This window comes from Arvicanthis niloticus, unplaced genomic scaffold (genome assembly GCF_011762505.2).
Source record: "Arvicanthis niloticus isolate mArvNil1 unplaced genomic scaffold, mArvNil1.pat.X pat_scaffold_1445_arrow_ctg1, whole genome shotgun sequence".
Lineage (NCBI taxonomy): Eukaryota > Metazoa > Chordata > Mammalia > Rodentia > Muridae > Arvicanthis > Arvicanthis niloticus.
The window spans coordinates 2,387-26,157 of NW_023045411.1; the positions used below are offsets into that span (position 1 = coordinate 2,387).

The 23,771-nt window shown below is 44.3% G+C and overlaps 1 pseudogene across 1 annotated transcript; it reads right to left on the bottom strand.

Annotated features, from left to right (window-relative positions):
- Positions 1 to 201: 201 nt before the first annotated feature.
- LOC117701605 (vesicle transport protein SFT2B-like) lies at positions 202 to 13,972 on the bottom strand (annotated as a pseudogene). The gene is made up of 7 exons (XR_013070240.1): positions 13,819 to 13,972; positions 7,994 to 8,081; positions 6,420 to 6,500; positions 5,281 to 5,316; positions 5,140 to 5,194; positions 3,375 to 3,404; positions 202 to 865 (listed from the first exon to the last, which is right to left on the bottom strand). The product of XR_013070240.1 is annotated as a vesicle transport protein SFT2B-like (transcript).
- Between the last annotated feature and the right edge of the window lie 9,799 nt (positions 13,973 to 23,771).

The following is a 23,771-nucleotide window of genomic DNA, read 5'->3' on the forward strand; positions in this document are numbered from 1 at the left end:
AGGCTGCAGCATGACCACCTACAGGCTGACCGCCAATGTCCAGTGTGGGCTGAGTGTCAATGCTGGACCATTTAGGTTGCTTGGCAGGCATGCCTACTTCTTGAAGGCCCACAAGGGATCTGTCTTCCATGCACTTTCCTTATCCCAACTCCAGCAAAGAACGGAAAGTAAACATTTATAAATAATGAAGGCAAATAAACAAAGCAAGGAACATGAAGATTTTTCACTTTCAAATGGCTCTCGTCCAAAAGGAAATAGCATTTTAGATCACTACTTCACTCTCAATTAACCAGTATCACAAGGTCACAAGACAAGACATAGGAGGTGAGGGCAAGAGAAAGAATCCACATTGAACACTATAAATACATTCCATAGTCAGCTGAATTCAGAACAGCAAGAAGGTGCCATCCAGAAAAAGGAACAATGTATCCAGGGCAGGCGTCCAGGGGTCTTAGGACAGGCAGAATCACTTGTTCTCAAACATCAGGGAAGACGCTGTGTGGGGCTGTAGCAATGGTTTTCTTGGAGACCCTGCTAGACCTTCCTGCTGCTGCCTGGGAATCAGTGCCTCCTGAGGTTTATGTGCTGCTATTAGACAGACTGTCCTGTGAGAACTCGGTGGAGTACCTCCCAGAGGATAACAGTCACAAGGAGAGTTGTCTCACATTGTGTCTGCTCCCACAGGCAAACCTCAAAAATGTCCAAATTGCAAGCAACACACTGCTGCTAGTAAAGGCACGTGTCTGTGAGAGAGAGGTTCAGAGGGCATTTACAGAACTGTCCACCAGCTTCCATCCACAGTGCTCCCTGCACACTGGCAGTGCGTTATGTAAGACACACAGCAAAGCACTTCTTCACAGCATCCCTAGGAAGGAAAAACAGAGATAAATGGGACATGAAACTCAAAGACCATTCTTGAGCATTTCCCAAGGTACCGTGCTGCTGAGGGCAAATAGTGAGGTCGGACTTACTACATCAAACTGTGGCACCAACATTTCTTAGCAACTTTCTCCTGGGCAAATTACTGGTCGTGCTGGAGTTTTTAAATTCCTCATCTGTCAGTTGGGGTGTGGCCACTTATCCCATGATAAGCAGACTGCCCATGAATACATGCAAAGAACAGGCATGTAGCAAACGATAATTACTACCATAATGAGAGAAGACACTTTAGCTCTTACCCTCACCCCACTCCAGGTCTGACACTGTGTTCTTGGTGGACAGGAACTAAGGACTCAGGGTCACATGATGTAAGTGAATCCAACTGCCTGAGCAGGCAGTGAATTTAACATCAAAAGCCATCACGAGTCACGCATGGTGATACAGGCCTGAGATGCTAACACTCAGGGAAACTGAGGCAAAAGGATTTTTAAGTTTGAGGCCTACACGGGCTACACAGAGAATTTGTCTTAAAAAATTTTTTTTTTTTTTTTTTTTTTTTTTTTTGTTTGTTTGTTTGTTTTTAATCTAAAAAGACTCTAGTGAAAGACTTTAAAGTCTACTACATACTAAAGTCCCAGGAGTATTCTGTAAAGTAACGGGGCTTATGGCCCAAAACAAGTCCCTTCCTGCCAGGTCACACAGCATGCTATGGGATCTGGGAAGTTGGGCAGCAGGAGTCCACCTAAATTTGCTTAACCTATTTTTACAAACTCCCATTGTCTTAGAACTTTTACTGCTGTGTGATCTGCTCTGTAGACACTGGGAAAGCCTATTCTAAAAGCCACACTTAGAACTCACTTTGTGATTCCTCCTACTAAAGGAAATATCTATCTGGCTCAACAAAGCTCACTAGTTCAAAAGGAACTATCGTTTTCATCACTTGTACATGCCCATTCTGATCAACTCTGAGCCCCTGAGGAAAGATGCCAAGTAACTCCAGTTTTGTAGGTAACTGTGACTACACTAGGCTCTGTGCTTAGAAAGGTCTACTCTGGTTAACACTTTGATGACATATCTTAGCCCTGGCTCTCCTGGAACTTGCCTCTGCCTCCTGAGTGCAGGGACTAAAGGCTTGCCCCACCACAGCCAGCAAGAGCCCATATTTTCATTTTCACTGGGCCTAGTAAATTATGTAGGCAGCTTAGGCATGAAGATATGGTCAAGCTGTTGCCAAATTGATAAATATTTCATTAGATACTCAGATATAGAAGACTTTGGCTTCTTTCACATAGCACGCTAACTCCTGGGACATCCCTGTCCATATTCTTCGCAGAGTAAGTTCCTCCCTGCCCCAAAGGCAGTATTTCACAACTGTTATACTCCTGGGACCCAGGCACACATTTCATCAGCTTGTTAGCCTCACTCCAAAACACCTTCAAATCACCACTGGATTTGGCAGTAGACCTGGAACATACAAGACAGAATGCCCTACCTCCTCCCAGCCCCTGCACAATTTTTCATTTCCTCAACCACAATTATGGAAAACATTTTTATTTAGTAGATGACCAAGAAGAATGAAATTATGTGGTTTCATTAGAATGGAATCAGAGGCAAAAGGCTCTGTGGCTAACTGTGAAAAGCCCACCATCAGAAGTGGTTCTTTAACAAACTCCCAAGCCTCTCACTTGATGAGCCAGCCCCACTCGCTCCGGTTATCAAGGTCTCCTCTGAGTCTGGTGGTCTAGAGCCACCAGGTCCACTAACTAAGAAGCACTGCTCCCCTAGGGGCCTGTACCTACTTTCCCTTTAGATTCTTCCAAAAATTTCCAGAGTGAGGCCCTCTAAGAAAATAGGCAAGTACTAGGGACCCCCATGGCTCTTGTTCAGTTACACTAAACTGGTCACCTTTCAAATCATCACCTAAAGCTACAGATTAAAGGAACACTAATGTGCCTCTGAGTACTTTCCATCAGAGTAGAATGCCCCCAAACACCAGGAACTCAGTCTGGTCAACATATCACTAGCTGAATGTGATCACTAAGAAGATCAGGAGACTCGTGGCCCTTACTATACTGATCTACAAAACAGATGCATGAACTGTGCCTATCTAGCTCAAAGAATTTTAGTAAAGATAGATAAAGAACATGCATTCTCTGCAACTAAACTAAAATCTCCAAACTAAATACCATATCAGGAGTTGGAGAGATGGTCCAGTGGCTTAGAGCACTGGCTGCTTCTTCCAGAGAACCCAGGCTCAATTCCCAGCACCTCTATGGCAACTTATAACCATCTGTTAATTCTAGTTCTAGGTGATTCAAGCCCCTCTTCTAACCTCCACAAAAATGCACACACACCATGCTAAATAGATATACATGCAGTATATCTATTTAAAGTACACATTAAAAAATAAATAAATCTTTTAAAAAATTATAAGCCCCATGTAAACACATCATGGTGCACAAATCAAGAAACCCTATATCCAAACACAGTCTTACCTTGCATATGGGATGTAGGAAAGGCTATACCTACAAAGAAAAACAAACCAAAGATCAAACGGAGGCAGTGGGAAAGCCCCAGCAGAAAGCTCCTGAGGCTCTGAGAGTACCCAGGGATTTATCTGCTGCGTGCACTCACGTGTGTGCTCACACTGTGTCTGCCCCGGAGGTAGCTATGTGGACAGAGGGGAGTAAGGGGGCCCATACAACTACAACCCTCTGACCTTAGCCTTGCTTGTGGTTGTGTTTAACCACCTAAGACAGGCAGACTCCAGGTGCCCATATGGCAGCAGAGTTCTATTTGCAGAAAATAAAAATAAATTCCTCAACAGTTGTGTTCTAATGCTTTGTAAGTTCTCAAAAGAATTTAACTTCAGCCAGGTGAGATCAGTGTTCTATCCCACTCCCACTAATAAAAAAAAAAAAAAAAATGTACCTTGGCACAATGCTTACAATGCTTCTAGAACCCAAGTCACACTGCCTGTAAGAAAGACTATGCAGGGAGAGACACCTGCCCTGTGTGTTAGACATCAGATAAGTGTAGCAATAATCAGTTCAAAGGGAATCACCATTTTCCTGAGCCCAGAAGAATGCAGACTCCTTGGGACTGGCTTTGAGAAGGAGCCATGTATATGTAGAAACCAGTTTCTGCACCCAGAAGAAAGCCAAGTACAAACGCAAGCCATCGAGCCGGGCCCACACTAACACCTACTAACAAAAGTGCCCCATATTAAAATCAGGCACCACACTTCTGCACGCCACCCACGTGGCAAGTACACAGGCTTATTTACCTGTGAACATGGTCAATTCTGAAAGGCAGTTTGACAGAGTATTTCTTCACAAGTTCAAAGTTCCAAAAAGAAGACTGGATCAAGTTTCCATACTCTAGATCCATCTCTACTAACGAGGCGGCCAGGAGTCGTTTACTTAGAATGCCCCCTGGCCATTTTCTCTGTCTCCTAGCAGACATTTTATCCCAAATAGGATAATCACACTATACAGAAACTCTTTTGCCAGACATCATTACTCCTGGATTAAATTTACAGAGCAACACAGAAATACCTCAGATTAAATACAGGCCACCCTATGACCCCCATCTCCCTTGGATGTTATACATAGGTTTAAGTAACCAAAAAATCTACAGTTCCATTCATGGCTTTTAAAAAGCCATGTCTATGGTCACCCTTTAACTAGACTTGGCCTTTGAGTTCCAATTTCCTAATCTTCCCCAGGGCCACTGGCCTCCAGCGTGTATGCTGCCACCACATCCGCATGGGTTTTCACTGGCCAGCTCCTGCTCCCCTGGCTCAGCTGACAATGCCCTCTGTGTCTTTCTACAGAACACATTCCATCACGATCACTGATTTTCTCACCAGCATCCTTCTCTGGTAGTGTCTGTTTGACTCCTGCCTTTTTTTACTAAGCTCTTATAATACTTCATTGTCTAGGCACTTAACAGACATGAATAGCTGAGTAATATTTGTACATCTCACAACTAACCGTGAGCTCAGCAAAAATGCTGCAGCCACAAATGAGTGGCCTCTAGTGACCACTCAAAACCACTAAAGCCACCTGTCGGTGGTCAGCCAAGTCAGCTGGCCGGCTTCTCACATCTGCCTTCCAGCTGCATTAGTGACAGCTCTTCAACTCAAGAGCTTCTGGGTGTTCCTAACCCTCCCACCCACAACACACAGGTTCTCCCTCCTTTCCCTCCATGAGTCAGAGGCAGGGCTGGGGACAAGGAAGGGACACTGATGTCACTTACCACGTCAAGGCCAAAGACTGCAAATACAGAAGATGAGTGCAAGTCCCTTATTCCACTAGAGAAAAATGGCACAGTTACTGGAACGTGTGTGACAAGAGCTACAAACTACAAAGATCACAGCAGACTAAAGCTCACACTTACCAAAAAGGCAGAGCACAAGGTAAGTGCAAAACACAACTAGAAAGAGACAGGGAACATTCATTAATAGTGTAATACAGTTCAAAACGTTTAACCCATCCAAACCACCACGTCAGGAAGGGAAAATCCAACTCAACAATAACAACGTATATGCAGGTTGAAGCAAAGAAGCTGAGCTTCTACATTCAGGCTTTCCCTAAATGTCTGCAAAGAAGAGCACCTTTCCTGACAAGTTGTTCAACCACCAACCTTCTCATTCAAGACATAGGTAGCTGACCACAAACCTCTGCAACTTAACCCTTGTCAATTCTATCCTCTGGAGAAAAGGTGTCTGAAACAAGGGTCAACTTGAGATGTCACCCTCACAGCCAGGAAGCCCTGTTATCAGTTTACCTGTCACCTGACACTGCTCTATGTCCTCTTCTTAGACAGTTTTTCCACAACACACTTGTTAAGCCATCTACATCTGAAAGCTGGGACAAAAATAGGTGTTCCAGCCACCTACAGTGCCTTTTCTTAATCAATGTGCCCTAACCATTCTCTGTGCCCAGCGCTGTACTCTGAAAGGACATAAATAAACGGTAAATATAACCATTTATTTATATAAAATAAACTAAAGATAAATAAATAAAGATATATAAAATAAATAAAGATAAATATAAATATAGTCATGGCCTTGGAGAACATTCTTCTATGAATGAATGAGAGATGCACAAAAAGTAAAATTTAATTTAAAGTATGCTGATCAAGTTCAAATCCCACAATACTGATAATTATTCTAGGAATCTAGAGAATGGGGTCTGGAAAAATTTTGACAACTATACAAATAACTGGGTCAAAAAAAAAGAAAGCTCTAGTCTGTGTTGCTGGAATAGAGAGGAAACCTTCCAGCCATCCACGGCAGTACATGCCTGAGATCTCAGCACTCCAGAGAGTGAGACGGGCGGGAGACAGTAACTTCAAGGCCCATCTGAAAAACCTAGGAAGCCCTGTCTCAAACAGAAGAACTAAAAGGAGTGTAGCTCAGTGGTAAAGTATTGGCCTAATATGCATGAGGCCATATTTAATTCTTAGGGTAAAACAGGAAAGGAAAGGACAGGACCTCCTCTACAAAGCCTAGGTGGAAAGCAGTCTGTCCTTACCAGCACCAGGATTGTGGCGATGAGACGTGTAGCTCAAACATACGCTTCAGCTGCTTCACTGGCCCCATGAGGAAGATGGTACTAAGAGGCAAACACACAAGCCATTAAGGGTGGATCAGAGCCACAAGAGGCACAGCAGCCACCTCCCCAGGAGCTCCCATCGGTAACAGAATAGTATTAGCATGAACAGCTCCTGCCAGGCACTGGACTCCCAGGCCTTTTGTGTCCTGCCCCTCATTTAATCCATCGAGGACCTCTGAAGTAGAGACAATTAGTACACTCGATTTAGAGAGGAAGAAAAAGCCCAGGTGGTTACATAACCAAGGTCACCCAACTATGTAAGAGCAGGGCGTAAGTGCGACCCGAGTCTGCTGCAGAGCAGCTCTGTCCACACTGCACACCACCCTCTCTGAGGTGCTACTCTGCCTCCCTGACTACCTACCCATAGAAGCAAACCAAGACTTGGACTCTAGAAACAAAAAGCATGCCCTACAGGTTCAGGAATTTCAATAACATCCACTACAGTTGCTGGTGTGCCAGCTTCAGCCAGCTAAGTGCCAGGTGTTACATACAGCACTCATTCTGTCCCCTCAACAACCCTGAGCTGCGGGTGACTGTACCTGAGATCACATAGGAAGACAAAGCTAGAGCTTAGCCCACATCTCCTCTGGATCCCCTTCCCCATAGGACTCTGAAGTGATTTATAGAAACATGGGGAAGAAGAAAGGGAAAGGAAAGATGCCCAGTCAGGTTCCTGACGTGCATTCTGATAGGGCCAGGCCAGCATTTCCCATCGGAGACAGGACCAGCATTGTCTATACAGGTGCAGTTGAAGTATCAGAGTGAACCAGGTCAATACAGTTATCTGTATACCTGAAGTAGGCTGAATGGGTGACCTCCTCTGGAAAGCACACATCATGTGCCTCACCACAGGAGGGTGGTGTGGCATCACATGGTAACCAGTTGCCAGTCTCACAGCCACTCACATGGTGAGCCCTTTTCAGAAGCAGCAGCTGCTTCTCAGTCTCTGAGGGCAGTGAGAGCAGCACAGGGAGGGCTGGCCACGTCGTGTACCTGGGAGAAATTATTCCAATGCTTTCTGCTATAGTTCCCTCATACAAAGCACCAGTGACACGGTTTCTGCTTTCTCCCAGGGGTGTCACAGAGATAAACTACGACATAAGATGTTTTTGAAATAAGAAGATATGGATGTGATACCTGCCAAGTATCTGCCTTCTTTCCGTATCCTTAAAAACACGGAACATCCCTTCTCCCTTCCTCCCTCAAATACCATGGATACTTATTAGCTAATAAACAGCAAGGCTGAAGAAAAGAAACAAGAAAAAGGTTACCTCCCGATGATGTGATGTTACCCAGGGTGTGTAAAACACTGCAAAGAGGCCGAGTCCCTTCCTGGGCACCCACAGCAGAAGAGTACCCTAAAGGGAAGCAGAGGACACGTGCAAGTGAGCGCCGTGACCCTCCACACACACCAGAGCCACACTGCAACTGGGCAAAGGGAAGGCTACAACAGAGAAACTAGGCAAAGGCAGCAGGACAGAAGGAAATCTTACCAGCAGTGAGCACAGGATTCCTAGAGCAAAGCATGCGATGAAGCCTTTTATTTCTGGTGCCCCAGCTTAGTGATGACGCCTCCACAACCTGCAGTTTTCAAAAATGACAATTATATACATACACGCACACTTACTGAAATCAAACAAACAAAACACAATTAATTTAGAAACGGTATTAAGGGCCAATAGAAATGGTGCTTTGAGTTAGTGAGATAGCTCAGCGGGTAGAAGGGCTTGGAGTGTAAGCCTGTCCATCTGAGTTCCCTCCCTGGCCTCCACATGAGTGCTGACCGTGCACTCACACACACATACATGACAAAAATATTAAGGGAGGAAGGGAGGAAGGGAGAGAGGGAGGGAAGGAGGGAAGCAGAGGAGAGGGGAGGGAGGGCAAAAGGAGGAGGGTAGAGGAAGGGAAGAAAGGAAGGATGAAAGAAGGGAAAATGGAATCCTACACACTCACAGCTACACAAAGCCTTCACATACAGCTCTTAGCAGAGCTATGAATCCTATCCAGACCTGACTCTTCTTCCAGCAACTTCTGTTTACTGCACCTCAGGTGGGGCATCCCCCTAGGCAGAGACTTCCTGCTTCAAGCACAAGCAGGGAGCCTGACCTTAGCACAGCCTTTACAACAGTCGGGGCAGGACAAGCCTACAACTAGAAGGGTGGGCCTGGGTCATGGGAGAAGATGAGGGTGAGGGCTGGACACTGGTCCATGTTCCCTTATCTCTCTTATCACCCTAGAAGTCACTGCAACATTTCCAGGACCTCAGAGGGAGAAGGGCCTCATATTTACCAGAATGCATCCTTGTTTTTTAAGTCTTACTTACATTGTGCTACCAACAGCCAAACCACCCAGCCAAACCCCAGCCAATTAATCACTACCCATGCTTCTTGATTCTCTACCGTTCTCAGTCTGATTAATGCTTGCTCCAGGTAAAGTTGAAGGAAAGCCAAAATTTCATGGAGAACTCTACTAAAATAGAAAAGTTGGAGCAGATCTCAGTGGCCCTTCCCCATACCGAAGATGACAAGTCTCTGTACCAGAGGCCTTTCTAGTCTCCATAAGATACAAGAGGGTCCACTGCCCACAGATGGACACTAGAAGCTGCAACTAAGAGATCAAATGGAATCAGCAGAGCCAGGTCAGCATTTACACACCCAAGCTCCCCTTATGTGGGCAGCACAGCCTCACAAAGAGGGTTAAGCAGCCAACTGCATTGCCACCCAACTGATGGAGAAAGGCAGGTGAGCAGGACCACTCCCTCAGCCCTGACTGGCCCTGATTAAGTGACCTATTTCCAACTTGTCAAACCAGAAGCTGGAAGAGATGATGAAGAGGCTCCCCAGATGTGACAGGCACTGTGCAAAAAGGCTTAACCTCCACCCAAGAGAAGGTATTTAAGTTATCAAAAAGGAGCCCCCTCCCCCAACTTCCATAGAGTCACAGGTACTGACCTTGCAATGCCCCCCCCCCCACACACACACACCCTCTGAGCATCTGCAGAAACTTGGCAGAGTATGACCCTGAAGAGAAGGCACACTGGGGATGGGGGGCTAGGAGTGTAGCTCAGTGTTACAGTACTTGCCTAGCAGCAAGACTCTGGGCTCCATCTCTAGCACCTCAAAAAGGGGCTGCAACATAATCCCTAACTACATTCCAAACATTTGTCCTTATCCCATAGGTAAATGTAGTATTCACCCCTCGCCAAGGAAACCTAAGGTTCAGGGGTCATTGTGGAAGGGGCAGAAAAACTTTTAAGAGCCAGGGGAGCAGGTAGGTAGAAGACATAAGATTGTGTCTTCTAGAAATGTCAGGAGCTACACCCTTTTAGTCTAACAAGGCTGCCTAAACATGACCCGAACAAGGAAACATCCACAGACATGCTAAAGTGGAAGGGGAAAACTTAAGAGGCCTCAACCCTAGACCACCACAGGCGACTGTGGAATGCTGGAGCAGGAGAAACATCTTCCCCAGCGAGCACACCAACCAGTTATCTAACAGCAAATGATCAGCTGAAAACTACACATGGACAAGTGACATGACACATGCTGAGCAAGTTGCACACACACACAACTACCACTAACAACAACAGCAGCACAAGAACAACAAAAGAAAGAAAGAAAGAGGCCATGAATCTGAAAGGAGGTAAGCAGTGTAGATACACAAAAAGGTTTGGAGGGAGAAAAGGGAAGGGGAGGAAACGAAAAAATTGTGTGTGTGTGTGTGTGTGTGTGTGTGTGTGTGTGTGTATTCATGCCATTCATTCCATATACTTAATTATAGTCATATATATATATATATATATACACACACACACACACACACACCACACACATATACATTTAAAAAGGAGGGCATGTACCACCATGTTAGGATCCAACAGTGGAACCCTGTGTTTCTAAGCAGAGGCTACTGGTCCACCTAGAAGAGTCTGTTTCAACTCCCTCAGCTCTAAAGTAACCATGGGATGCTGCTCCCAGGCTTGACAGGGCCCTAGACAATCAAGTTAGACCTCTTCTGACTAACTCATGTAATTAATTCCCCACCAAGAGCAGAAGGAAATAAACAGCTCCCAGTCTTCCCAATCCTGCATGGTGGAAACAACCAAGCCATATAAAGAGAGGAGTCTCAAGGCAGTGAGTAAACTGCCGGGCATCACCAGCATCAACACCCACACTCAGAAAGTCCAACCTTTTTCTGTTTGGGAGATAAACTGTAAAGTATCAAAGTTGAACTAGCTTTGGCATTGGAAACATTCCAGAATCTGAGCAAGACAGTAAGATTCATGCCTTTGAAAACATTAAAATCACTGATAAGCATCATCCTTGTTACCATAGTGATGAGTATCCCCACCTGTCTTGCGGGTGACCAGAGTTCGGTTCCCAACCTGACTAGGAGACTAGCAGTGGCCCTTTAGATGGACAGTAGGGGTGGTGGAGGTGGTGGTGGCAAACAATCCCATCAGGAGGCAGAGGCAAACGGATCTCTGAGTTGGAGGCCAGCCTGATCTACAGAGAAAGTTCAAGAACAGCCAGGGCTATACAGAGAAAAACCTGTCTGGAAAAACAAAAAAACAAAAAGAAAAAAGAAAAATCATTGGCAAGACAAAGCATTTCTGCCAAAAAGTATGGTCTGCTTTCTACTGTCAGACAAGAGTAATACTTGATTCAACAAATGTCTCAAGATGACCCTGTCTAAATGCTCATCCAAATGCTACCTTTCTTTAGTAGGGAACAGGGATAACTCACCACCACATTTCCCACTGTATGTGTGTTTGTTTTGTCATGGAACAGGAGAAAGTTGTTGTTCCACTTCTTCTAAGTAGACTCCATGAAAGGAAAGTACTTTTTGTCAATTTTTTGAATTAATTCAGTTGATGGAAAAATCTCTAAGCTGTTGTTTCTGGAAACCCTGCTAGCACAGAGCTTTTTTTTCAAAAATCAAAACAGCTAAAACAGTACCTAGACAGAATGTGTAGGGAATGTACTCACAAGCTGTTTGACTGGCGGTCATACACAAAGGTCTCTTTGACTCCAGGATGGAGAAGGAAGACAGACTACTGCCAAGAGCTATACTTAAGGACTTCCCCAGAGAGGTAAGACTGGGCAACCAGTAAGAAAGGAATGCTGTGTTATTCCTGTGAGGTATGATCAGACACCCTTCAGACCTTCTTTGTCCCAAGAACCCCTTTCCAGACAACAGAAAGCCTATTCTTTCAGAAAGGACTCTACTGAAACCAGAACTTAAGTGTGATTATGAAGACTGGGTGTCAATTAGAAGACTCAGATCATAAGGCTGTGTGTACGGGTCCTGCCAACACTACAGCTACCTAGAAAGGACAGAAGACAGAAGTTCTCACACTCTTTCAGTTGCATTAAATTAGAATAACTTTGCTGGTAACCTCTACAGGTTATATAACTGAAAAGACTTGAAGCGACTCCATCCAGCTAACCACACAAACAGGAATTTAACCACAGAATCCCTTCAGTTTTTCGGGACTCAAAACCATGGAAAATGTTAACTCCCGAGTGAGTACTTAAAAGGAGGTGAGGCCTAGTAAGTGATTACCAAGCCAAAACATCCCCAAAGAAGAACTCTATTGGCTACAGAATATTTCCTGGAGTTCAAGAACCTGGAAATGGTCACACAATGACACATATCAACAGGAATTGTACTAGGAAAAGAAAACTGAGAATATCTTCAAACAAGAGTGAAGCCACAATCTTTTAAAAATAGATGTAACATATGCCATGAGTTGAAGTGGAGATCCAAAGCCCTTCACTGAATCCAACACAGGCACTCACCATTTAGGGAAGAAGGGGATGAAGGGGGGAGGGGCGACTAGGCAATTTTTCAAATGGCACTACATCACTCGAGAAGATGAACAACACCTCATGGTCAACACCGCTCCCTCCACCAGTCTCCCCTAAGACCCAATTGTACAACAGCGTGTTGTTACCTCCACAGAGCTTACCTTTACATGACAGTGACGGTCACCTAAGTCTTGGGGCTTTTGTAAGCTCCATCTCATATGAAAGTTCACATGAAGCCAGAATTTTTTTTTTTTAAATTAAAACATGAAAATCACTGATTTGAATTTTAATGATCATGCAGAGGTTGGAAAGTTGCACTCCAGAGCCTGATTGCAACTAATCTTGTGCTACCTTTAGCCCCCACGGAAGCAGTCATTTCTTACCCACCTGTGTCTGATGTAATAGTGACTAACCTACCTGTAACTACAAGGAAAAAACACCTTGGAATTTATTAACTTAACAAGGTCTTAGAATGCCATCAGCCAGCCTCTCAGAGGGGCAGCTGAGATTCTTCCACGCTGCTGTAACTGCCTACTTACTGCTTCCATTGATGCGTCTGAAAAGTACCTTAATTTATTACTTTGTTTTGTTATTCTAAGAACTTATCAAACTGTTATCATGTTAGAACACTGATTTTGCAGTAACCTGAATCTGTCCTGGAGCCACGGTCACTCATATGTGGCTTCAAAATAATGTCTTACTCCGTCTGAGGTGCAGTTGTATGTTGCAAAGACAAAACTCAGAACAAACTCAACCACAGAAGTGGGAGCAGAATGTTGAGGAAACCACAAGAAGCACAAGTAAACATTAAAGAGGAACTCCAATTTCCAAGTGGAAAAGGGCTACAGCATCTTTCTCAGAAGGGGAAACCGGGACTAAGGAAACATCAAGTAAAACTAATTCTATCTTCAAGAAAGGAAATGTAAACAAACTTCCAAAGCACCTAAAATACGACATTCTGGGTGGCTCTGGAGCACAGGGCCTTAGTGAGCAAGCTGCGGAGCCATCAAAGTCCTACTAATAAAACAAACACACTGGCAGTCTCCGGGCGTGCTGGAAATCTGTAGTCTAGGAAGTAACCTTGGAGACTCAGAGACCTGGTAGGTCCCTGTTATTAGGCGTTCACAGAGTTTTACAATTACAAAGCAGTACGCATAGGTCTGGTTCTCACACCCCACAACCTGAACTAGTCCGCGATCCGGCGGTGGATCTTTCTACGAAGGCCGCCGGCCTCGAGCAACTTCAAATCCCTGGCCGGTCGGGCTGGGATGGGGGGTCGGGGCCGGGGGTCCAGGACACCACACTCCCACTCCACAGATTTCTGAGGTCCTGCTTCAGAGCCTCCAGCCCTTCGGAGGGAACGCTGGGGAGGGTTCGAGAGCCACGCCTTCCACAAAGAGCCCGCGCTGCCACCTGTGGCTGTGTCCCAGCAGAGCTCTGCGCCGCGGGCGGGAGGAGAGGAGGACAGCTTTCCAAGAAACGCCAACTTCCCCAGTTGCACTCACCTCGGACAGACCGCTGCGGTCCTCGGTGTCCTGGCCGCTCAGCACCTTCTTCAGCTTGTCCATGTCAGGGCCCCGTCCGCCGCCTTTGGCGTTCGCTCCGCCGACGGCTCTTCCGGGTGCGCAGCCGCCGCCCCTCCGCCCGCTGCCAACCACGGCGCGCCCCGCCCAGGCACCTGCCCACCTGCCTGCCCGGCATGCCCCGCGCCAGCCACGCCCCCTGAACGAGCCCTAGGGGTCACCTGGGGGGGAGCCCGAAGAGTTGGCGTGAAGTCCGCTAGGCGATACCTAACAGGAGAGCTAGCTAGCTGCGTCCCGCGACTTCGCGGATTTGTTTCCAGCGACCAGCACCACCATGTGCCAGGGCCTGGAAGAACGCAGGCCTTTCCCAGACTTACCCATGGATGCTGAAGTTAATCCGCTGGTGGTTGTGTGTACACCGCAGATCTATAAATAAATAAATAAATAAATAAATAAATTTTATATATTAATAATTATAAAATGTTAATCACTAACAAGTGCTAAGTGCAACAAATCAGTGTGCAACAGGCTGTAGAAGTAAAACTGTATATTCATAAAAGCATCAATTCCAACGTAATTCCTAGGGGAAATGGTGGCTCGGGAGGTATTGAAGAATAAATTGAAAAATGAAATTTTAGGTCTCAAAATTAGGTTTCTTAGGTTCAGAGTGTTCAATTTACATAGGTTTCTTAGGTTCAGAGTTTCAATTTACACTCAAGTGTTAGCTGCCCCTGGGGTGCATTCCAAGGGCTAAATAAACATTTCAAAGGCACAAAAGACCCAAGATAGAGGCAATAAAATACCTGGTAAACGGAAGTTCACTGAAAGGAATTCTCCCAGGAGCAAGATACAGATGTTAAATTAGGGTATTGGGATGGGGTATGATGGAAACCAGGCTTGGGACGGATGTTTGAGATATACCAATCATATGTAAACCGCGCCAAACTTTCCCGCTCTCCCCAACCCCTACCCATAAATATCCCAAGTTTCCGGGGGCTAGAGGGTCGGAATCCCTATCTCCTGCTGTGAGATATATTCAGGCCCGAGGGCCCTCGTCATTAAACATCCTCTGCAATTGCATCAGAAGGTTTCTCGTGTGTCCTTGGGTTCGTACAGGTCCGGACTGGGTGAGAGTCCCCTTTTGGGGTCTTACATTTGGTTCCTGACCGGGAAGTGCACGACCCCAGGACTCAGATGGCCCCCTGGAGGTAGGTCTGTATGAGTGGAGTTTGTCTGAGTGCCAGCGCTGCTGTTTTGTCTCTGTGTTTTGGTTTCTGCTGCTGTCCTTTTCTGTGGTTTGATATTGGTTTCTTTGGTGAGGGGAATGGTCCCCACGGAGACTGAGCGCAGCTGTCATTGTGGACCGTGAGGGCCCAAATGATTGTGATGGACAGGACGTGTTGATACCCACAGGCTGCAGCCCGAGAAGGACGCTTCCCGGGTGGTTAGGAGTCAGAGTGGTCGGGCGGGCCTGTTTTGGAAACAAGGAGACAGGAGCGCTCATACTTGGGGAGAAAGACGTGGAATCCTTCTCCATCTGGGGTCATGACCAAATGTGGTAAGTGTATTGTGCCACCCGTGACAGGGGTGAGCATCTGTGTTTTATAGTGCTGCTCGTGAGAGGGGTGAGCTATTTGTGTTGTTTTTTTTATATGTGTGTGTCTTTTCTTGGCAAATCATCTGTGTGTTAGCTGTTAATCTGCTGGTTAAAACATCTTGAGTTAGAAATAGGTAACATGATTGCCGGCAGAGAGGAATAAAGCCGCCGGTACAAAAATATAGCTGCAGAAAGGCAGGAGATGAGTTTCCAGCCTCCTGTGTGATGAATTAAGTACGAGCGGGAAGCTAGAGGCGGGTGGCGAACACATACAGGCGGGCGGCTAGCGAGAGATAAGGGCTTTAGTGAGTGCGCGCGACATCTGAGAACTACGTTTCCCAACAGGCCATGCGGTTGTCCAGACACCGCTGCGATTGTTGACAATTCTGTGCCTCTGATATAGTGATAGGGGCAGTCTATTGTGTTGTCCTTTCCTTGTCTTTTCTTGATAAACTTCGTTCTGTGTTATTTGTTTCACATATGTTCTTGGACTATGACTGACAATTGACGTTCCTTTTCTTTCTTTGGACTGATACTGTGTTAACTTCCTGAGTTTTAAAAGCAGAAACAATGAGACAGGCAAGTCCTGTCCATAGCTTGTGGCCAAGAGGAAAGCTCTGTTCCTCTGGAGAAAGGACAGAGTGTGTCAGGTGCCTGATTTGATGTGGATGAACTACTAAAACTGCTTACTTAATTTAGTTTAAAACTTACTTGTGAGACAGTCTCAATTTGCACAAGAAAAACTGATAATTCGCCCTGCTCTGTGGCCAGGAGAAAGGACACCACAGAAAGAACCTTGAAGAGAACAGACTGTTTTCATAAGCGGCTCTTAGAAGGGGGCCAACAGTTGTTTTAGCTTCTATAATAAGAGAGTTGATAGTGAGTTTTCCTAGTTTAAAAATAAAGAGCACTTTTTTCCTTAGTTACAGCTAAAAAGTTACAGGCTGTCCTGAGTCAGAATATATATATATATATATATATATATAATATATATAATATATATATGTAAGCTTCTATTTTTGATAGACTTTCTAGCCATTGCTGTCTGAGATAATTTCATTATTATATATGAGACTTCCATTAAGATTTGGTTCAAAGGTGAAAATTCAGACAAGAAGAAGTGGTGAGGACTTGTGCTCTTATGTTAGATATAAAATATTTACTTTGTTGTTCTTGTTGTATATCACTTCTACCAAAGTTTCTATTTTGTTAAAAGTTAAATTCAAATAAGTGTCAAATGTAACTCAAGTTGCCTTTTTAAAAATTGTTAATAACTGTGTGAACCTTCAACACCTTTAATAATCCTTGCTGTTGAAATGCTACAGATAAGGCTATTCATTCTGATTTGGTTTCTTTCTTAGAGCTTCAGAGGTGAGCTCACATTACACTTGTGGACAAGGTACTGTTTACAAAATGAATTAGGTTATGGTCTCTCGTGTGATATAAACAACAGTCATGCAGCCTCACAGATACACTAGTCTGTACAGAGTTCTAAGAGACTATTTACTGCTTTACAGGTGATCAAAAACAATAAATAAGATAAAAGCCTCTCTTCCAGGTGTTCAGAGGTCTCTATAAATTGACTAAGTTTTAAAAGCTATCCTTTGTGCTTCCCACAATTATAGTTTAACTCAGTCATTCTGGATTTCTGACGGGATTGGAAACTTATAGCTATTTACCTTGAGAAAAAAAATAAAGATTTAAATAGATGGTCGGCAGCTGACATTCATCCTAAAGCCAGGTTCAGAACTAAATGTTTAGTCAAGATAGATGACAGAGGTGTAGTTAGTCAAAAAAAAAAAAAAAAAAATAGACTGGGAGTAAGACTATCTTATACTTCACTGATAAAAATTGACATAATTATGCTCTAATTATATTTTGAAAAGAAAAAGTTTCATTTTAAAAGCCTTGCTTTCACAAGACCTTTGCAGGTTCTGATCTTCAGAAATAAAGAGCAGGCGGGGACACCGGAGAAAGAATGTTCCTTCAGACATGGAGACATTGGGGACCCCGTCAATTGATCAGGCCTGTGGTCAGCAGCAGGTCAATTTGGAGCAGATGTGACTGAGACCTTCATGTGACAGAAGGTAAGGGACACCCAAAGGCCCACGCCAGATCCGCTGATAGATCTTGAGAGAGAGGGTTACATGAGACCCCACTAAGTTTGATCAGGAAGCAGAGATCAGATAAGTGTACCCACAGTCTTTCTAGACTAGCTCATAGAGACATTCTGTCAGTGTAGACAAGGCTTCAGAGGCTAGAGAGAATACAGGATAAGTCATTGAAAGATTTAAGAAATATACTACATATTAAAATTATTGATGATAATAACAAGTGGGAAAAGATTTAAAAGAAAGGAATAAAGAAGAGGAATAGAGAAGGGTTAATGTAAGTCTAGAAGAAAAGAGTAGAGAAGAAGAATAGAGATAAGTGCTGTGAGTTCAGAAGAATAGAGAGGAATCGAGAGGAATAGAGAGAGGTGAAGAAAGAAAAAGGTTGACAGGAAAGAATTCTACAGAAAGCAAAAAAAAAAAGGGACTCCAATCAAAGAGAGATAAAACTCTTTGAAAAAGGACCAGTGTGTGCATTACAAGTAAAGGAGCCAGCTTCAGGGTCCAAGAGGGCCCTAACAAATAGAAGCCAGGGCCAGAACATCCCAGGCCTCGAAAAACACCCACCCAAGTGGTGAAGATAACAGCTCTGTGTGAAGACGGCTATTGAGATAGATGGGGCCACCCAACTTTTAATAGACATGGGGGCTTTCCTCCAGGCCAATGGGTCCAAAACGTATTCATGGAACTACCCGAAAATGGTGGACTAAGAGATGGGCTGGGTATCCCATTCATTTATGGTCATCCTAGGCTGCTCCTATCCCCTGTCTGGTTGAGGGGGATACCCCCTAAGATGGACATCCAGATACAACACTTCCTGGGCTGCAACTAGCTGACAAAAATTCAACGGATAGAAGACTGACTTCAGCCAGGAGCCGAGATAACCTGCTTTACAGACGGGAGCAATTTTCTCCATGCTGGTCAGAGACAAGCCAACTTTACTGTGTTACTGTGGTGGACAAATGTCATCTGGGCTGACTCCCCACCCCTGGCCTCGTCGGTACAGAGAGCAACCTTGGAACTTGTGGCGGCTGACGAGAAAACCAACATCTACATGGACAACAGATATGCTTTTGCATAGCCCATGTCTGCAGGACTATATACCAAGAGAGAAAACCCTGATGAAGCCAGCAACTGTGAATACTCATTGCCCAGGACACCAAAAGGGAAGAGATTCAGTGGCCTGAGGCAATAACTGGACAAATCAAGTGTCTGATATGAGAGCCTGTTCCAGTTGTGGGCCCTAAGAGATGGCCCTCACTTAAAACACAGAATAAGAGAAAGAACTCAGATTACTAGCCATCCTGCCAGATACTATCTAGAAAAAATATAAATGGTGCACACAAGAAGGAGAACTATACTCCCCAGAAAACAAAAGATTTACCAGGTTAAATACACAGATAGACTCTTAAGATAAGAGTACAACCAAGCAGCCAAGAGATTTAAAAACATATAATAGACCTCAGGTTTTGGGCCAGGGAAATGATAAGACAGTGTAGGATATGCCAACAATAAAGGCTTATGAAGACTTAGAGTAAATAAGAAAAAGAGTTAAAGGGAACAGCCTAAATAAAAGTTGTCCCGAGGTTTTCAAACATCTGAGATAATTAGATCAGATAATAGCCTTGCCTTTGTTTGTAAGATAAGTCAGAAATTGTCAGAAAATATTAGAGACTAATTAGAAGCTCCACTGTTTATACTGTCTCCAGAGCTTAAGACAGATAGAGAGAATAACAGAACCCTAAAAAACTAAATTACCCCTGAGAACTGGCGCTGGCTAGAGTGTCCCTTTCCTTGTCCCTATTCCAAACCCAGAATGTCCCTCTTCTGTGAGAGATGATTTTTTCAGGCTACTAAAAAACTATTCCTGATGCTGTCGAACATAACTCGTGCCAACACCTGCGTCTGATGCCAACTGGAGAGAACAGCCAGACACCTGAACAACCTCCTCAGGCTCAAGATCACCTGCCGTTCTACAAGGCCAAGGACCAGCAGGCCTTGACTCCTGAGATATGCCCATCCTGGAGACACAGGATAGAGATTGCCCAATTGTCAGAGATAAGAGACATTTGAATCTAAACTGTGTCCCAGACACAGGCCTTAAAGAGTGGACTTAAGCTACATATGTACATCCCCGAGATGAAAAAAGCCAACAGGCCCATCCGTGTGTGTGTATATATATATGTATATATATATATATATGTAGAGAGAGAGAGAGGAGAGACAGCTACTTTACCTAAAGTACATACTAGAAACCATCCAGGGGGTGAGAAAAAGATAATTTTAAGATTCAATGACAAAGATATAATTAGATGCTTAGACAACAATATCACTCTTTACACCCAGATGATGATTCATAATTCCAAGATTGGAATTTGACCATGAGAGAAAGGAGGAAATGAAAGAATAAATTGTAAAAATGAAATTTTTAGGTCTCAAAATTAGGTTTCTTAGGTTCAGAGTTTCAATTTACATAGGTTTCTTAGGTTCAGAGTTTCAATTTACACTCAAGTGTTAGCTGCCCCTGGGGTGCATTCCAAGGGCTTAAATAAACATTTCAAAGGCACAAAAGACCCAAGATAGAGGCAATAAAATACCTGGGGTAAACGGAAGTCACTTGAAAGGAATTCTCCCAGGAGCAAGATACAGATGTAAATTAGGGTAATGGGATGGGGGCTAGATGGAAACCAGGCTTGGGGAACGGATGTTTGAGATATCCAATCATATGTAAACCGCGCCAAACTTTCTCCGCTCTCCCCAACCCCTACCCATAAATATCCCAAGTTTCCGGGGCTAGAGGGTCGGAATCCCTATCTCCTGCGTGAGATATATTCCGGCCCGAGGGCCCTCGTCATTAAACCTCCTCTGCAATTGCATCAAGAAGGTTTTCTCGTGTGTCTCCTTGGGTTCGTACAGGTCCGGACTTGGGTGAGAGTCCCCTTTTGGGGTCTTACAGTATGACTTGGACAAGGTCTGAGAACAGATCATAAATGATGAGGAGAACCAATATTTTTGTGTTTGGTAAATGCTTCACTTCAGTCTGCAGCACTACTGAGGCTATAGAAGCAGAATCCAGATGAAGTCATGGGATCTTCCAGACAGGGACAGAAATGTGCTCAGTGTGCACACTGGTTGCCAGGGATATCTGGAACGCCTATGTTAAGATTAAATTGGTTCAGAAAAAAGCACTGAGACCGAGTTGTAGCTCAGTGAGACAATGCTTGCCTAACATACGCCAAAGCTATGGGTTCAGTTCCCATCACTGTCCTGCTTCCAAAAAAAAAACGGGAAAGGAAACCACAGAAGAACTTTAGAAAACACTGGGTCACTTTACCACCTCCTTCCTCCATCTAAGGAGAGTAGTAATGCTTCAGGGAGAATCCACATACTATCTTGTGAGTCTCCAGCGTCCTTCTTCACTTGCAGAATTCATAAGACCTTTAAGATCAGGTGCTGCTGCCTTTTCTGGGATGCCTCTTACCTGCTACATTCTCCAGTGAGTTCTTACACATCTGTGTAAGAAGTCAAACATCAGAGCACACTGCCAAAGACCATCCACTGGAGTCAGAAAGACCTGGGAATCAAAATTCTAGCTCTGTCATTTGTCACTTATGTGGCCTTGAGCAAGTAGCTCCTTAGCCTTTCTGATCCCCAGCTGTTTTCCTCTGTAAAGTGAGCACAGCTGCTTCCAAATGTGGCTGTGGAAGCAAGCATGACTAGACAGACAGGTCTGGAGTAGAGGGGCATTTGGTTAGCATTTAGTAGAAGCTGTCCTAGTTCTCCCAGCTCTGATGCCTTTTCCAAGCCACCTGTGGTGGTTTGATAGAAATGGCCCCCACAGACTCATAGGGAATGGTACTATTACATGTGGCCTTGCTGCAGTAGTTGTGGCCTTGTTAGAGGAAGTATGTCACTGTGGGGGAAGCTCTGGGGTCTCCTTTACTCCAAATTCTGCCCGGATGTGGTATGTAGTCTCTCCTACCATATTTAGATCAAGATGTAGAAACTCTTAGCTCCTGCTCCAGCACCGTGTCTGCCTGTGGGCTGCCATGCTTCCTGCCATGACAATAATGGACTGAATTTCTGAAACTGTTAAGCCAGCCCGAATTAAATGTTTTTCTTTGTAAGAACTGCCTTGGTCCCCTGGTGTCTCTTCACAGCAATAAAACCCTAAGATACCACCTGCCAGGCATGGTGGTGTACACCTTAATCCCAGCACTCATGAGGCAGAAGCAGGTGAATCTCTGTGAGTTCACCACAGCCTAGTCTACAAAGCAAGTCAGGACAGCCAGGGCTATGTTACACAGAGAAACCCTATCTCAGAAAACAAACCACAACACTGACGTGGGCAGTTCTTTCCTCTGTGTGCTGGCAGCACTTTTTTTTAAAGCTCATCCACACACAGCATGATATTATCACACCTGTTCCAGTCTGTGTCCTCTCCAATGTGAGATCTTCACAAGTAACATCTGGAGAACAGGATGCTTGACAAACACTGAGCATGTGCTTTCCTGTCCTCTCATCGCACTGACACTGACAGCTCCAGAAGTACTCTCAGATCAGTGCAGTGCTCACAACAAAGCACACAAAGGTTGAAGGAGATTTGATCGTGCGACACTGTTCTTAAATGTCTCTACATGGAGGTTTAGGCAGAACTCACAAGGCTCATGACACTGATCCTAAAGCACAGAACAGCAGACTGGATTACAAAAAGTATCTCTGTCAAAATTGCAGCTCCAAAAAGTCAAAAACTTTCAGCTCTATTATTATTATTGTGTAGTAATTTAATTTATTAGCATGTGTTAAATATACATAAATAAATGTGGTTACATTTCTTACCTTTATCTTCCATGGAGAGTTTTGAATATGTTAGGAAATTTTTTTTTTAAGATTTACTTATTTACTTTCTGTGTATGAGGGCTCTGTCTGCATGTACACCTGCATGCCAGAAGAGGGCATCAGATCCCATTATAGATGGTTGAAGTCACCATGTGGTTGCTGGAAATTGAACTCAGGACCTCTGGAAGAGCAGCCAGTGCTCTTAACTGCTGAGCTATTTCTCTTGCCCAGGAAATTTTTAAAATGAAAAAACAATTGTTTTATTTGAAATAAAATTCATCATTACAATAATATATTCTAAATTTTTAGTGATCAAATTTCATCCATCTCTGATATATTGCCAATTTCTGATCAAATAAAAGCTTTATGTGTGTTTGTTGGTGTTACAGCTAGCTACCTTTTAATTTTTAAATACTTAAAGCTGATATATGGCCTTTCAGGTCCTGAAATTCTTAGGGCTATGACTCAAGCTAAGTGGCCCAGGCAGAGGACACCAAGTTATCCCAGAGGAAATACAAATCTGTTCAAGATATCAAAAATACAGGAGAATCTTGTTTCAAAACAAGGAAAACAAGCTTTCTGTGGATGTATTCATGCACAGTTTTTGTATTCAAGAATGATGAAGGATCCATATTAGATAACAACCATGTGGCCACCCACCCACCCAATAACAAGGTTCTAAATGCATGAGTGCAGCCTGCAGCAGGAGGGAAAAGTGCCTTTCAGGCCACAGGACTGACATACACAGTTCTTAGTCCAGAAAAGCCTTCCAGCCAGTCACCTTTCCCTGGGGTGATGAGGCTGCCTCTCCTACCCTCAGGCAGCCTCTGTCCCTACCTGCTCATCTCATGCAGTTAGTTACTTGTGCATTTTACACCACTATGCTTGACATCATTGGCACAGAGGTAGAATGAAGCACATATGATCCTTGGATGGAATTTCTGAGACCAAGCTGCCCCTGTGCTAGAGAGTTGGGGAAGTGCTAAGGCTGACTGTAGAGGCTGCTGAGGGCTGTACGGAAAACGTTTACACCAGAGTCTGTTTGCCGCTTGTACCTTTGTTTCAAATAGTCCCCTAAGAGTCTAGGAGAATTCTGCACAACTGTCTTAAAGCTGACCTTCTACCCACAGTGTTCCCACGACTGCTGATTCATTCCTTATTATTCACTTGAAAAACATTAGTGAGCTATGTGCTGGGAAGGGAATATGCAGTTCCTGTTCTCAAAGTAGATTAAAGTTACAAATGACAGTCTGTGATGAGATTTTTTTTAACCACTTCAGAGAAATGAGTTAAGAACAAACAATATCAACATAAGAAACACATAATACACAGCACATGACAATTTGTATAATTGGATGTATTGGTATACACACTTTCTTGGGAAGACT